The sequence below is a fragment of the Pinus tabuliformis genome, chromosome 5_1 (assembly GCF_031772625.1).
Source record: "Pinus tabuliformis cultivar Carrire ecotype Pingquan chromosome 5_1, CPIR1, whole genome shotgun sequence".
In the NCBI taxonomy this organism is placed as follows: Eukaryota; Viridiplantae; Streptophyta; class Pinopsida; order Pinales; family Pinaceae; genus Pinus; species Pinus tabuliformis.
This window is the reverse complement of record NC_142305.1, coordinates 408,246,187-408,261,630: the sequence shown is the minus strand read 5'-3', so window position 1 is coordinate 408,261,630 and position 15,444 is coordinate 408,246,187. Positions and strand designations below refer to the sequence as shown.

The window sequence follows — 15,444 nt, the reverse complement described above, 5'->3', positions numbered from 1 at the left end:
TGTCAAAACAATATTATCTCGTGTGAGGTCAGGGGAATTATCATTGAAGGAAATGTATGAAGAATTTCAAACGTAAGTTTGTTGAATTATTTTTATTTATTTCTAGATTATATTTGTCTTTTAAATAAAGCATGTTTTTCTTGGTAGTATTTGTTCTACAAATCATTATATTAACTTTTTGTTACTTTATCTATGCAGTCACAAAGTTTACATGAAAATTCAAGAACAAATGGTTAGATTGTTGAATGAAGATAGTTGGGATGATGTTGTACGCAACTATCCAGATTCAAGTTCTACATCAACATTAAAAGATTTTTATCTTGCATTTAAAAAGCTATCTTGATTTATACATTCATTTTTATTCATCTGTGTAGTATTTTTAGTTTATAAATTACACATATATTTGTTTATTTTATAAAAGATGAGGAAAGATGATAATGGAGTGCTATATAGTTTCAAAACGTTTATTGAAAAAATAAAGATTGAAAGACTAGGGAAGCAACGTATTAAGAATGTTGAACTTGATCCAACTCTTAATCATTTCATTTGGAATGGGCTAGACACTATTCAATATCAAGTAATACAAGGCGACTGTGAATACATTGCTAAACTCATACATAAAAGGGATTATGCCCTAGTCATTGCAGATATTCCCCATGGTTTGAATATTCCAAACTTAGACTATGATAGTGACCCTTATACTTATCAAGCTCTTAGTAAAGTTGTTGTGGGATTTGTAGAAGTCATGTCATCACCATTATGGAGATTTGTGACATTTCATTCAGACACACAATTGGCAACGATATTGTCAAGCTTCAAGGGGAAAACAAATTCAAGGATGAAAGTTACATGGTAAGATGTTTAAAATTTATATTTGATTAATGTTGAAAAATTCATTTATGTACAAGTTAATTGAACTTTTACTATTTCATGTTACAGGCAAAAGCCAAATCTTCTTAACAATGAAGATCAACAATTTATAAATGATTGTGAGTTCATTCATATTGGTAGTTGGGCGAAAGATGATAGCCATATGTCTATGATTTTTAATCGGGTAGAAAGAAAGAGTCATAGCCAAATACTGACTTATGATGTTGTTGTGAGAAAACTAACATATGAAGACAAAGAAGCAAAAGGAAAGACAGTTAACATTTATCAAAAACCACAATTATTGATTAACTATCTTATAGACATATGTTTAAATTAAGGAGATTAGGTTCTGAATTTATTTTATGGCTCAAGTAAGTTTTATTATATGGAATTGAATTTCAATATGTTATTTCTTAATTAATATGTCATTGTACTAATTTAGTTCATTATTTCTTTTGTGCTTGATAATTAGGTACAACAGTAGCATGTTGCCTTCAAAAAGGAAGAAATTCCATTGCAATAGAAAAAGATCCAATACAACAATTTCATTCAGCAAAGAATTAATGCTCTTCAATTTCTTCCAGATGCAATGCAAGAAATTGGGTTGAAGAAAGGGAACTTTAGTGAATCACGTGTGGCAGAAAAGGAAAAGGAACCCCAACCACCATTACATGGAATGTTTGGAAAGACATACATTGAGAGATTTGCAGACATCAAATATCCATTAGAAGAGGAAAATGAGCAAAAGGAATTAGAAAATATTGTGAAAGAAGACAATGATGAAACTCTAGAGGACGAAGAGTTTGGATTACGCGACATTGTTGATTAAATTTAGGATATGCTTGGAAATCAAGCTTTGCAATGTTTTGACTGTGATATTTTATGAGAAGAATAAACACTCAATTAGGGTTGTTATGCATTCAATATTTGTAATATGTGATTTTCGCATTGATTTTTAAGTTAATAATTATTTCCTGAAAAAAAGGTGATTATTATTATTTTTTTGACATGAAATTCATAAGAAAAACTATTATTTAACCTTTTTTAGTTAAAATTTTCGTATAAAAATTGTGATTTTGACATGTCAATTCTACCAAAACATTATCAAAACATGTAGTTTTTTAGTTATATTTATGTTAAAAATGGTTATTTTTATGTCCATTGTTAAGAAATATTGTTTTTAAAAACAATTATTTTATGTGGATTGAAAAATTAATTAAGGATGTATAAATATGTAGAATATCTAAAATTCAAAATATCGACCTTCTAATTTAAAAATACAAAACAATACAAACCTCACTATAAAAATATTAAAATTAAAACAAAAAACAAGAAAATATGAAGAAAGTGACCACTTCAAAAATTATCAAATTTACAAAATAATTATTTACATTTTATACATTAGAAAATTAAAAGCCAAAAAACAGGTCTTTTAAAAAAAGGGTCTAATGCAGAATACCCACTTTTTCAATTCAGTATGAAAATCACTACCATTCTAAAACATAATGTACATAAAAAAAAAGTAAAGTGCCAAAAACTATGCTCTAAAAAAACATGTGTGTTCTGCATCACCCCTTTTCAAAATCAGGTCACTTTTTTGCTATCTCTACGAAATGGGTAACAGTATCAGTTCCCGTTTCAAAGTTTACATTGATTTTTGTATAACTTTGGTACAAACTCACTAGCTTTATTGCCACCATAATTTTCCTAACAACTTGCAGAGTTCACTGCAACAATTGAAGTTGTGCAAGCCATAAAAGGATTGTTTCCTAAGGGGTAAGGAGCTATCTGCCTAGGATTCTATTAGAACACAAGGAGTAAAGACTAAAGGTATATGATTTGAAGCAAAATGTTGTGCCATAATGTGTTTAGTAAATTAATGGAAGCTATTGATCTTACAACCTTTGATTGATATTATCTTTGATAAGATGGAGTAATCTAAGGATCTCAAGTTGTCATTTACCATTTATTCAGGTGTCACATGTGATTAGGAATGGGACAAAGGATTATTGCACCTATACAAGGAAAAGCTTAAAGCATAAACTTTCCCTTAGTTTTTACTGCAGGCCACAACTTACTTTCATGAAGCAGTAGTACTGCAACATATTCATACACAAATCTTGTTCATGTAGCACATCGCGGTCTGGTCGTTGACCATTCATTTAGTTTCTACCTTAATAAAAAGGGATTTGATGTTGGAGTCAAATTGATTTATATGAATGGAGTTGTAACAAGGTACTTGGTTTCCCTATTGGAAGTTGTGGCAACATAAAATCCTTTCTAAGGAGAAGACGTATCTATTTTTTTGTTCAGTTTGGTGTTGCTTGACATTCAAAAGAGAGTGTGCCACATTTAAAGCTTAAGCTAGGAGAGGACAGTGAAGTAGGACCTAATTAATGAAATTTTATATCTTTTTGAGTTTAGAAGAGAAAGAGAGGGTGAGACATCTATTGCCTTTTGTATAGAAAGACAAGAATTCAAATGTGCTATTCGCTTTGTGGTAGAGCACACACTTGATAATTTCTAGGAAGGCTCACCTTAATTAATAATATTTTATGTACATATCAGAGTCAGATCTATGGATGTCAACCGTTCATAATACATCAATTCATTAACATGATTTTCACCAAGCAATGTTTAGTGATCAACTGTAGATATCATTACTATTTTGTTCATAATATTTTTTCCTTGTTTTAGCATGTATTTATGTATGCTAATACTTTTTTTTTCTTTTTAATATCTTTTAATCTAGGACACTTATGTGTTGGTTATAATTCATTGTTGATTATGTTCAGTTAATGTGTCTAAAGAGTTGGAAACTTTTCTATAAGGATTAAAAATGAGAACTTGATGATATATTTTCATCATTTTAACAAAATCACATGTTTAAATCTCTCATACCTATGTGTTTGTAATTGGTTATTGATTATGTTGAATTATTGTGTTTGAATGACAACTTGACAATACCTACCATTGAGCTAGTAGAAAATTTGTAGTTGTCTTATTAAAAGAGAAGACTCGTACTATAGTTTTATTTTAAAATGTATTAATTTGTTAGAAGTTTCTACATGCTTTTCAAAATGTGTCTCAAATTGCATTTGATGTTTTGACAAAATTTTGCAATTAAGAAAATTTGTGCTAAACTAAAGCTGACATACTATGTTTATTGCAATGGCACATTTGAAGTAAATTGTTCTAATGCTGTAAATATTCAAGGTATTGTGGGACCTTTTTCATCTTTGGAAATGGTTTATTCTTGCTCACTTTTGCCTTTCTAGCATTGATATATTATTTTTGTTGTTTCAAAAGATTGTTTGTTTAGTTTGATGCTTAGTTAATGTGAAAATATATGATAAATTCAGGTAATTCCTAGATACATTAACTTTGGGTCCCAATTAATACTCGTCTCCTATCTTGTAATAAATATTTTAAGGTCTTTGGAATTGTAACCCTGACTTCATCTTTAGAATATTTTAATTATATCACTTCCATCAAATCATTGATAGGGCATTGAGAAAGTATCCTAACCTATATAGTTCTATTTTGAAATAATCTATCAGTTATTAATGCCATTTACATGGATACTTTTGCAAAAAGGATCATCATCAATGGACCTTGTGATTGGTCACGGTAATGCAACTTCATGGAATATGTATAGAATTGATAAAATACTTGATAATAATTTTTAATGGTGCACCAAGTGAACATTCTAACTTACCATTACAGGCTACCAATCAACAATTTTTTATACAATTTATAACATTGTATGTTATTTTTTGTCCATTTAAATTATTTGTCGTCATTTTCACATGTTTGGTTGTGTCTAATAAAATAATTCTGGAAAAAGCTCCATCATGATGTCAAAAATTATTTTGTCTGTAGTTACCAGTATTACGATGACAAAATGAGGCTTCGGGTTACAATAGTTACAAGGACATGGTTGGATGGTAGTACAACTACCAAGGTTTGGCACAATTATTTAATGTGATTATATACATGATTGTAAGTTATCTTATTTTCTCAATTCTTGTTTTGCATAATTGTAAACTACCTTATTTCCTTTAATGATAGGTATATTTGATATTTTGGTAGAATAAGATAGAAGAGAGAGAAGAATTCTCAGATAATTCAGAATGGCCTGGATTAAAGAAACAATTTGACTTGTAAATATATGTTCTCTCCAAGGAAAAAAGTCCATAAAGTTTCAAGGCTTAATTCTTTGAAGGGTGTTAGCTCAATGGAAGAGCACCTTCTTTACAAGCATGTGGTTGGTGGTTCGATCCCACCATGCCCTAATATTTATAAAGAATGGTGACGATCACTATTCGTCCGTATATATGTATCATTAGTGAGGGTAGTTAAAGGACCATTATCAAAATTCATTATATATATATATATATATATATATATATATGAAATTGCGATGGTTAATGAGTGTCGCCATATATATACATCAATAGTAACAGTCATAAAAGTTATTTCACCATAAATGATTGTTGTTCATATGAAATGGTCATGATCGTTATCTGTCATTCTAATCACTATTCGTGATGGACCTTTAATTTCACCACAACACCTATGATTTTAATGATGTTTCCTTTGGTGACATTAATTTTGTTTTATGGAAGCTATTTTGACTGTCACCAATGAGCTTGTGGTGACATTTTTCAACCTTCACCAAAATATAAAAAGGTGATGGTCAATGAGTGTCACCACATGCATGCATTAATAGTGGGGGTCATGAGAGGTCTGTCACCATAAATCACTATTTTTCATATGAAATAGTGACGATCAATATTTGTCATTATATTCATTATTCATGATGGAACTTAAATATCACCAAAATGCCTATACTTTTGGCAATGCCACCATTGCTGACATTTAGTTTTTTGTGACAAAATTCATTTTGACTGTCACCAATAAGATTATGGTGAAATTTTTCAACCCTCACCAATGACCTTTTTTGTTGTAGAGGGGTATAATAAAAGGGTGGAAGCAATGGCACCATATTGGATGCCAAAAATAATGCATAACTAGATGCAAATTTAGACTTAAACCTAGGCACAAAATGAGATGCTAATCTGGACACAAAATGAGGCAGAATAAAGGATGTAAATTTGGATGCCGAAACGGATGAAAAATTGAATTAGAAGCCAGAGAACCCATAGTATTAACCATTTATTTTATCGACGTTTCGAATCCCAATCGTGATCCATCATCAGGACAAAGGATGAAAAATTGCACAACAAAAAGTGTGCAAAAATTGATCTAAAAAATAATGCAAAATTTGACACATAAGTAGACACATAAAATAGTGCATAAATGGCCATAAAAATGGATCAAAATTGGGTGCAAATTAAGATGCAATTCTCAATGAAAAATGATAGATAAAAAGTGATGCAAAACTTGGTGCAAAAAGAAACACAAAAGTATACAAAAATAATGCATCAAAATTGAACATAACATTAGACACAAAATGGGATGCAAAAGTGAATGCAACACATGGCTCAACATACAACGCAAATCTAGATGAAAATTTATATGTTGGAAACGATGCAAAATTGGATGTGAGAAATGGTGTTAAAAATGATAGAAAATTAGATGCAACAAATGATGCGAAATATTTTGCAAAAAAGGGAGACAAATCAAATGTAAAAGTTGATGTAAAAAGTGGTGCAAAACAAGATGCAAAAATGAGCACAAAAATGGATGCAAAATTTGGTGTAAGACTGGATGCAAAAAATGGTGCTAAATTGAATGCAAAATATGGTGTAAAAACCGATGCAATTGATTGCATAAAACTAGAAGCATAGAATGGCATAAAATTGGAAGAAAAAAAAGACATGAAAACATATTCAAAAATTCGCACAAAACTAGAAGAATAAACTGTTGTAAAACTTGTTGTAAAATAGGGTGCAAAACGAGATTGAAAAAGTGGTGCAAAATTACATGCAAAATATGATGCAAAATCGGATGCAAAAAAGGATGAAAAATATGGTGTAAAAAATGATACAAAATATGGCACAAAAAAGGATGCTTTAAAAATTGTACAATAGATTCAGATTTAGTGTCAGGATGTTCATCTCATTTGGAGAAAAAATGCACTAAAATCTCGCTCTAAAGTTGGTACAAATTTCCTATTTTGTTGTAGTGATAATCATAACAACATTTAAGTATCATGATAACCATAGTCTAGTCGTCAATGCAAGACCATATTAACCACACATCATTATCTCAGGCATGACAACGACACCCATATCAATGTGTGCATAAAAAAATATATATGACGCACATGCGTATACCTTACATACAAACACAAACATTAATATTGAGTGCATAACTTACATAAACCCTTGATAAACACATCCAACAATAATGCCATTAAATTTTCACATGGCAACACCACTGCAACCATAATCAAAACTAGGCATACAAAACTAGTACATAGACCACAACAATGAGAACACATATGCAACCAACATGAATGCATGACCAACACACTACCCGTCTAGTCCAAAGGGTGAAGAATTCTATGATACCATTGTAACCGACGAACTAGGGTAAACATGTGACAAGAGGCTACTATGTTCTGATTCAACCTCCCAGGTCACCTTGAGGAAGTGGAACCGATAAAATGCAACAAAATGGTCCATCCATGCATTGTACAGAACCTCAAGGAGCTACCCCACATTTCCAGGTGATCAACCCCTGAGGAAACTCAATATTTCAAGGACCTAGAGCCCCAGTTTCTCCCTTACCAAGCCCTCTAAGTGACTGAGGGTCTTAGTCACTCCCATGAGCCTTCATGGGTGGGACTGTAGCCTTTTTCTGCCATTTCCATACCAGTGACTCCAAGATTTAAGGCTAAATTACAAGGCTATGACCCGGTCACTGCCCAAAACTTAAAGGGCTAGGACTAGACTAGCCATGAAGGAAAATTTGTGAAACATGTGATAAAGATGCTTGCTATAGGTCATAATAACATATCTGAGCATAAGCATCTTATACTTATATGAGAATCACTAAGAAGCATTGGTCATAGACTCATTTCTCATTCATGTTGTTAGGCCGCTATAATAATAGTGATTCCATTACTATTGTCATTATATCCCTTATTGTTATTATTATGCTCGTATTGTCCCCATATTGTTATTAGTATGTCCCATAGAAACCCACTATTGTTATTTTTGTGCCCTTATGTTATTACTGTTATGTCGGCTTGATTACATTGTGAGCCATTAGACTCCTATATACAAAAGGGAGGTTTAATCACTTGTATCATCCAAGAATTGTTCATTTTTGTAATGTAAATGAGGTTTCCCCTCCAAAGATGCTAAATTCTAAGGCATTGATCTATCTTTTCTATCCTTTTGTGAGTTGGTTTCCTAACATTTGGTATCAGAGCTTTGGATTCTAGGGTTTTGCTGCTCCAAACAGGTCATCATGGAACTTTCGCTATAATTTTTTCTTGTGACATTTCAAAAGCTAAAAACAACCCATTTAGGCCGAAATCATTTTGAACTTTGGGTCCAAATTTCGGAGCATGTTTTGCTATATTTGTGGAGATATAATCTGAGGAAGTTAGAGTTTTTGCATACTCCCGAATTACATTCCAAATAGGTGACCTAGGGAAAATTGTCATAGCTTTTTTTTGTGCATAGGATTGAAATTTTGTAAGAAGTTTTAGAAAGAAGGCGGCCAATACTTTTTTGTTTATCAGTTTCAAGTACTAAGGTCGAAACAGTGACACATGGCACATCATATAAATTTCCTCCGCTAAACTATTCTATAATCACGTCACCGTGGGAGATATGGCATCTCTTCCTTGGAGAATCCAATCTTGATCAAACTTGTGGCATCAGAAAGAGGACTCAAAGGGTTACCGCAGGATGATATTTCAGATATTTGAGATCCACAGTTAGAGAGATACACTAGATTCAAAATCGAGTTCTTACAAAGTGAAAAAAAAGGTGTGCAGTTTTTTTTAATTTTTCTTAAGATTGGTTCGAAAAATTAGTTTGAAGGAATTCAAAGGGAATAGTGAATAACTATTAGCATTAATTAATGAATTGAAGAAAGGAAATGGAAACATCTAATAAGCAACCTGAAATATCTAACACGACTCATAAAGAAGAGGAAGAAATGAAACATGATATATCAAAATTACAAGATGAAGTACAACAAATCTCACTCTCACTAAAGGTAAATGAGGCCAAGATGAATGATGTGGAAGCTAATATGAATGGCATGCAAGTTAAGATGGATGGAATGGATGCTAATATGGATGGTTTAAAGAAAGGCGTAGAAGCTAAGATGAATGACATGGATGATAAGATCGAAGAATTGAAGATAAATTTGAATAAGTTGCTACAAGAAATAGTCACTAATGGTGAAAGGGTAGTAAAGGAAACTCATGATGAGAGTAAACGAAATGTTAATCATGATTTCATAGACTCTAATGTTGGATTGAAGACCCACAATGTTCCAAAAATTGATATGAGGAATTTTGATGGAAAGGATCTCGGAACATGGATACTATAGATGGTGCAATTTTTCGATCTCCATAATGTCAAAAACACACAAAAGGTACGTATTGCAACTTTATATTTGGAACCAAATCAGTTTGTATGGTATCGATGGCTTTGCTCTCGTAAACAAATTTTCACTTGGGAAATTTTTACGAAGGAAATGATAGTAAATTATGAGGATACAAAAAGAAACACCTTTTTTAGCCAATTGATAAATCTCAAACAAAAGGGTTCAATGGTGGAGCACATTGAGGACATCCGAAAATTGAACATAAGGGTAAAATATATTCTAGAGGAGCATAGGATTGATGTGTTCATAGGGACTTTAAAGGATAATATCCTACATGAGATTTGCCTTTGGGAACTTGATTCACTGGAGAAGGCATTTAGGCTAGCAAGAAAAATGGAAAGAAAAATTATGGCGATAAGGAAGCCTACCACTCACAACTATAAATATGGAAGTGATATTGCCCATAGCCTTCCACAACCTACAAGGTTGACACCACAAAAATTGGAAGAAAAAAGAGCAAAAGGGCTTTGTTATAGTTGTGATAGCAAATACACTAAAGGTCATAAGTGTGTTGAGAAGAAACTATTCTACATAGATTGTGAAGAGGAGGAAGAAAAGGAACAAGAAATGTCAAAAGAAGAGGATATACTCTAGGAACAAACCCTAGATAAAGAAGAAATGAATCTGACCATATCTTGTAATGCATTGGCTGGAATTACCACTCCTAAAACTATCAAGATAGAAGGACATATCAAGAAGAAGAAGGTAATAGTGATGATTGTTTCAAGAAGTACCCATAATTTTATTCAATGTAAGATAGCAAAGGAATTGAATTGCTTCCTATATCCAACACTAGAGTTTCAAGTGCATTGAAAATAATATTGCGGGGACATGAATGAGTATTAGAAAATCAATAACTTTTTCATTTTCATACTCCGATTCATATATGCTACTTTAGTTCAGTGAACCAGTGTGTATACGCAACTGTGTTTAATGTAACTAGCGTATATCCAGTAAACTTATGATTCAGTTCATCCATTATATGTTGAACTTTAATCAAAGCATCAGAACTTCACTAATAATATAAACAGTAAATAGGTGTAGTAAAACAGAATAGATCATCACACATAAGAAGCACACATGAACACCATGATATAAGGTTGAAACCCAATGCGGGAAAAACCACTTGTTGTTGTTTTCTTTAAGATAAGCAAAACTTGTTTACAATCTTGTACTAGCGTAGAATCATACCAGTACACAGGCACCCACCTGCAAAAAGCTACAACCTTCTCTCATTCTCTAGCTTCTCCTAGATGGGAGCTACAATCGCCTAGCTCTTGTACTAGCTGATATATTTACTAGTACGTAGGCACCAGCCTACAGAAGGCTACAACCTTCTCTTTTCTTCAAGGGACCACATTTCATAAATTTTCAGACTAGATCCATCAATATGAAACAATCACCACTGCAATACAACCATCAACTATATCTGCAACATCAATCTCTGAATCACCGAACAACTAAATCACTGAAACCCTGTCATCAAAACACAGTCACGAGTACACATAGCAGAACCTAGAATGTTGCAACAACCACTAGAACCAACATCAACCTCAAATACCAAATCTCATAATGTATACGCTACTTGGTTGTGTTAAACCAACGTGTATACGACGTTTGACCAAAGGGAACATGCGTACAAATCTGAAAATAATTACTTATACCTTCACTGCAATTTTTAACTTTAGATATACCCAGAACGTAAGATATAAAGGATAAGACATGCATCTGTATTTAGATATATTCATGATCATACCATATAATGATAATGCATTTTATTCTTCATGATCTTGGTTCATCAACCTTCATTTGCCACATAGGTGCATCCTTAGCAATGCATCACGTACCCATAACCAGCATACTAGATCTCACACTTCATCAGAGATTCATCACTTGCACACTTGTCATTTGGCCTAATGATCTTCTCCTCCTTATATAGGTTTAAGCCTCTCTCAATACCATGGTCCAAAACCACGTAGGACCAATACCTTCGACCCAATAGCTGGGGTCAATACCTTCGACCCAATAGATGGGGTCAATACCTCAGACCAAATACCATGGATCAATAGGAAAATACCATGGACCAAATACCAAGAACCAAAACTTAGTTTTCTAACATGTACGTGCTTTCCGTTCTATGAAACTATGTGTGTACAACATGTGCACCCTTTGTTCTGCTAACCCGTATGTATACGCACCTTTGTCAAGGTGAACCAACATATACCTCTTTCTGATCATTAACTCTTTGCTCTTGACTTGTTGTACAATGATCTATCAACTGAGTGAGTTTCCATCAAGGACAACACCTGTATCATACTTATATCATAATTCCAACAATCTCCCGCTTTGGACTTGATGGCAACCACCACACCAAGTCACTCTCCCCCTTTGACATCAAGGGCAAAGGGTGGACCAAGAAATCCTTTCCCTTGATATACATTTTGCAGTCCATACTCCCCCTAAGTACATGCTGAAATTTCTGATTCAGCTCTCCCTTTCTACATGCCAAGATATACCAATCCATCCATGCTCCCCCTAAGCACATGCAAGGTCTACAAAAGAATAACATGACTCTATACATACATCGCTAGTGACCTTCCTATCACCAAAGACTCATACATACATCAATCTCCCAACCATGTGGGGATACACCATTTGCTCAAAAAAAGGAAACATTACATCATCCATCCCATGCATAGTGAGGTTACAAATCAAAGACCAGCAATCTAATCAAGACCATGATAGTCATCACCAACTATCATACACCATATATGATCTCCACCATAAGCATCAACATCCAACCCTGTAACCTACAATACCATTCTTTTGACCAACCAATAATAAGTAGCAAGATATATCATTTAGCCACATAAGCATCATGACCAAGGACTTCTAACCATAATGCCAAAAATGTATTATTTGAAGTATATGCTCCCCCTGAACCTATGCCATGCCATCATCAAACAGCAACTGAACCATATTAGACTTCTGTACTGCTGCTTTTCTTCAAAACATCATATACACGACTGTGCAATGTCTAACTCGAGTATATATGAAACTTTTCTTTATAAAAGTTGCATATGAAAATCAGAATACTAAAGTTTTACACTTTCAGCTTCCCTTGGGTATATTATGTGTGCAAACTGAGCTATGCCACATCTTTCTGGCAATAATTCCATATTTTTCAATACCTAGGATTGTGATGATGTATGCTCCTCTTGGTCTGGTGTCAGAATTTTGCTCCTTCATTCCTTTACTTTATGTCCAAACTTGTTACATGCATAACATCTTACATGTTTCATATTCCTTTTATTGCAACCAATAGCTTTGTGACCAAACATATTGCAAGCAAAAATGTATCCCTCAAAGTACCTGGAACATGATGATCTTTCTGTGTGATCGTTTTGAACCATTCTTCTTCTACATCTTGCTACAACATGTCCAAGATTATGACATTCATAACATTCAACATTACTCATCGGAGGAAATAAAGATCTATCCCTTCCATAGTTAGGAGCAAAAGATATTCTTTGAAGAATTTCTTTCCATGGTTGTTGCTGGGGTTGACCACTTATCTCCTTTTTGATCATTTCAGATTTTGCATTAGAATTACTTCCCTCACCCTGTGAGCTAGATTCACCTTCAACAGTTTCATAAAAGCCAATACCAGTTTTGATAGTAGGGGATATTTGACTACTAAGAATATCATTCAAAATCCTAGTATTGTCTTCAAATTTTAACAGTTTATTCTTTTCTTCTAATTTACCTTTTAAGATATTTACCTCAACATGATGTTGTTCTTCCTTTTCCAAATATTGATTCTTTATGTTTTCTTTATCTTTTCTTCCTTCTTCCACTTGTTGCCTAAATTCGAGCACTTCATGTTCTTGTTCTTCAAGAGTTTCTTCATTCCGCTTCTTTTATCTCCCAAGATCTTCTTTTAGAGAGAGGATCTTAGATTTGAGTCTCTGGATTTTTATGCTCTGATCTTTTACTACATCCTGTAGCTTCTCCCTTACTCTGGTTACTGTCTCCAGTTGATCTTTTAATTTGGTAACTTCTTCTTTTTCTACGTCATTATTTTCGTATGCCATGAGAATTTTAATTTCTTGATTGTCTTCATCATTATTGGATGAGTCATTACTATTATCGTGAGTATAATAACTTCCATTACCTTCTTTAGAGATCTTTCGTTTGTTATGAGGGCATCTAGTAGTGTAATGACCAACTCTACCACAAGAAAAACATTTGAATGGTAGCTTACCTTTGAACCTTCCATATCCCCGTTGAAGATTACTGACAAAATTTACCTCATATTCTTCTTCTGAAATGTATCCTAATTCATTGAGTTTTTCTTTTGCCTTTGTTGATACTTTAAATGCGGCTTCTCTCATATCTGATGGTCCTCCTTTTCCCATTTCACAGGCAGTTAAGATTCCGTGAAGCTGTGTCATAGTGATATTTTGCAGATCCTCCTTTTCTTCTATGGTAGACACTTTGGATTCAAATTTAGCAAACAAGGATATCAAAGATTTCTCAACTAAGACAACTTCCTTAATTTCTTCACCCAAATTCTTCAAACAATTTACAATCTCATCTATAGGTAGGAAGTAATTAGCTATGCTTTCATTACTATGCATCTTAAGAGTTTCATGCCATATTCTGAGGGTTTTAAGCTTAGCACATTTTTTTATGTTTGTGGAAAGACTTGTGAACAATTTTTGAAACCAACGTTTCTGACTAGCTTAGAATTATTTTGTCCCATATTTGTTTGGCTGATTTGAACTACATGACCTTGAAAAATCTGATTTTGACGAACTTCCCAATAAGATAGTAACAACTTTGGCATTGAGTTCATATTTCTTTCTACCCGCCGTATCTGTTGGAATTGTTGATGGATAGGTATATCCTCCTTCCACGATTCCCCAAATATCTGTTCCAAGTGATTATAGATAGGCTGAAGTTCTTATCTTCCAGTAAGAAAAATTGCTCCCTCGAAGATTGGTTGTCGGTTGGATCCCTCTATTTCTTGATTACTCATTCTCACAGATCTTCGTTCAAGTGACCAAGCTTCTTCTGAAGGACCTGCTTTGATACCAATTGTTGAAAATAATTCTAGGGGGGGTGAATCAGTATTAGAAAATGAATAACTTTTTCATTTTCATACTCAGATTCATATATACTACTTCCGTTAAGGGAACCAGCATGTATACACAACTGTGTTTAATGCAACTGGCATATATCCAGTAAACTTATGATTCAATTTATCCATTATATGTTGACCTTTAATCAAAGCATCAGAACTTCATTAATCATATAAGTAGTAAATAGGTGTAGTAAAACAGAACAGATCATCACACATAAGAAGCACACATGAACACCATGATATAAGGTCGAAACCTAATGCGAGGCAGAAATCACGTGCTGTTGTTTTCATTAAGATAAGAAAAACTTATTTACAACCTTCTCTCATTCTCCAGCTTCTCTTGCAAGGGAGCTACAACCCCCTAGCTCTTGTAACAGCTGATATATTTACTAGTATGTAGGCACCAGCCTACAGAAGGCTAAGACCTTCTCTTTTCTTCCTGGGACCACGTTTCATAAATTTTCAAACTGGATCCATAAATACAAAACAATCACCACTGCAATACAACCATCAACTATATATGCAACATTAATCTCTGAATCACCCAACAACTGAATCACTGAAACCCTGTCATCGAAACACAGTCACTAGTACACAGAGAAGAACGTAGAACTCTGCAACAACCACTAGAACCAAAAACCACCTCAAATATTAAATCTCATAATGTATAATCTACTTGGTTGTATCGAACCAGTGTGTATACGCTCTTTCACCAAAGGGAACCTGCGTACAGATCTGAAAATAATTACTTATACCTTCACTGCAATTTTCACCTTCATATATACCCAGAACATAAGATATAAATGATAATACATGTGTTAGTATTCATA

At 33.3% G+C, this 15,444-nt stretch overlaps 1 pseudogene; it reads right to left on the bottom strand.

Annotated features, from left to right (window-relative positions):
- Positions 1–13,747, bottom strand: part of LOC149165214 (uncharacterized) — a 158,742-nt pseudogene extending 144,995 nt beyond the window's left edge.
- Between the last annotated feature and the right edge of the window lie 1,697 nt (positions 13,748–15,444).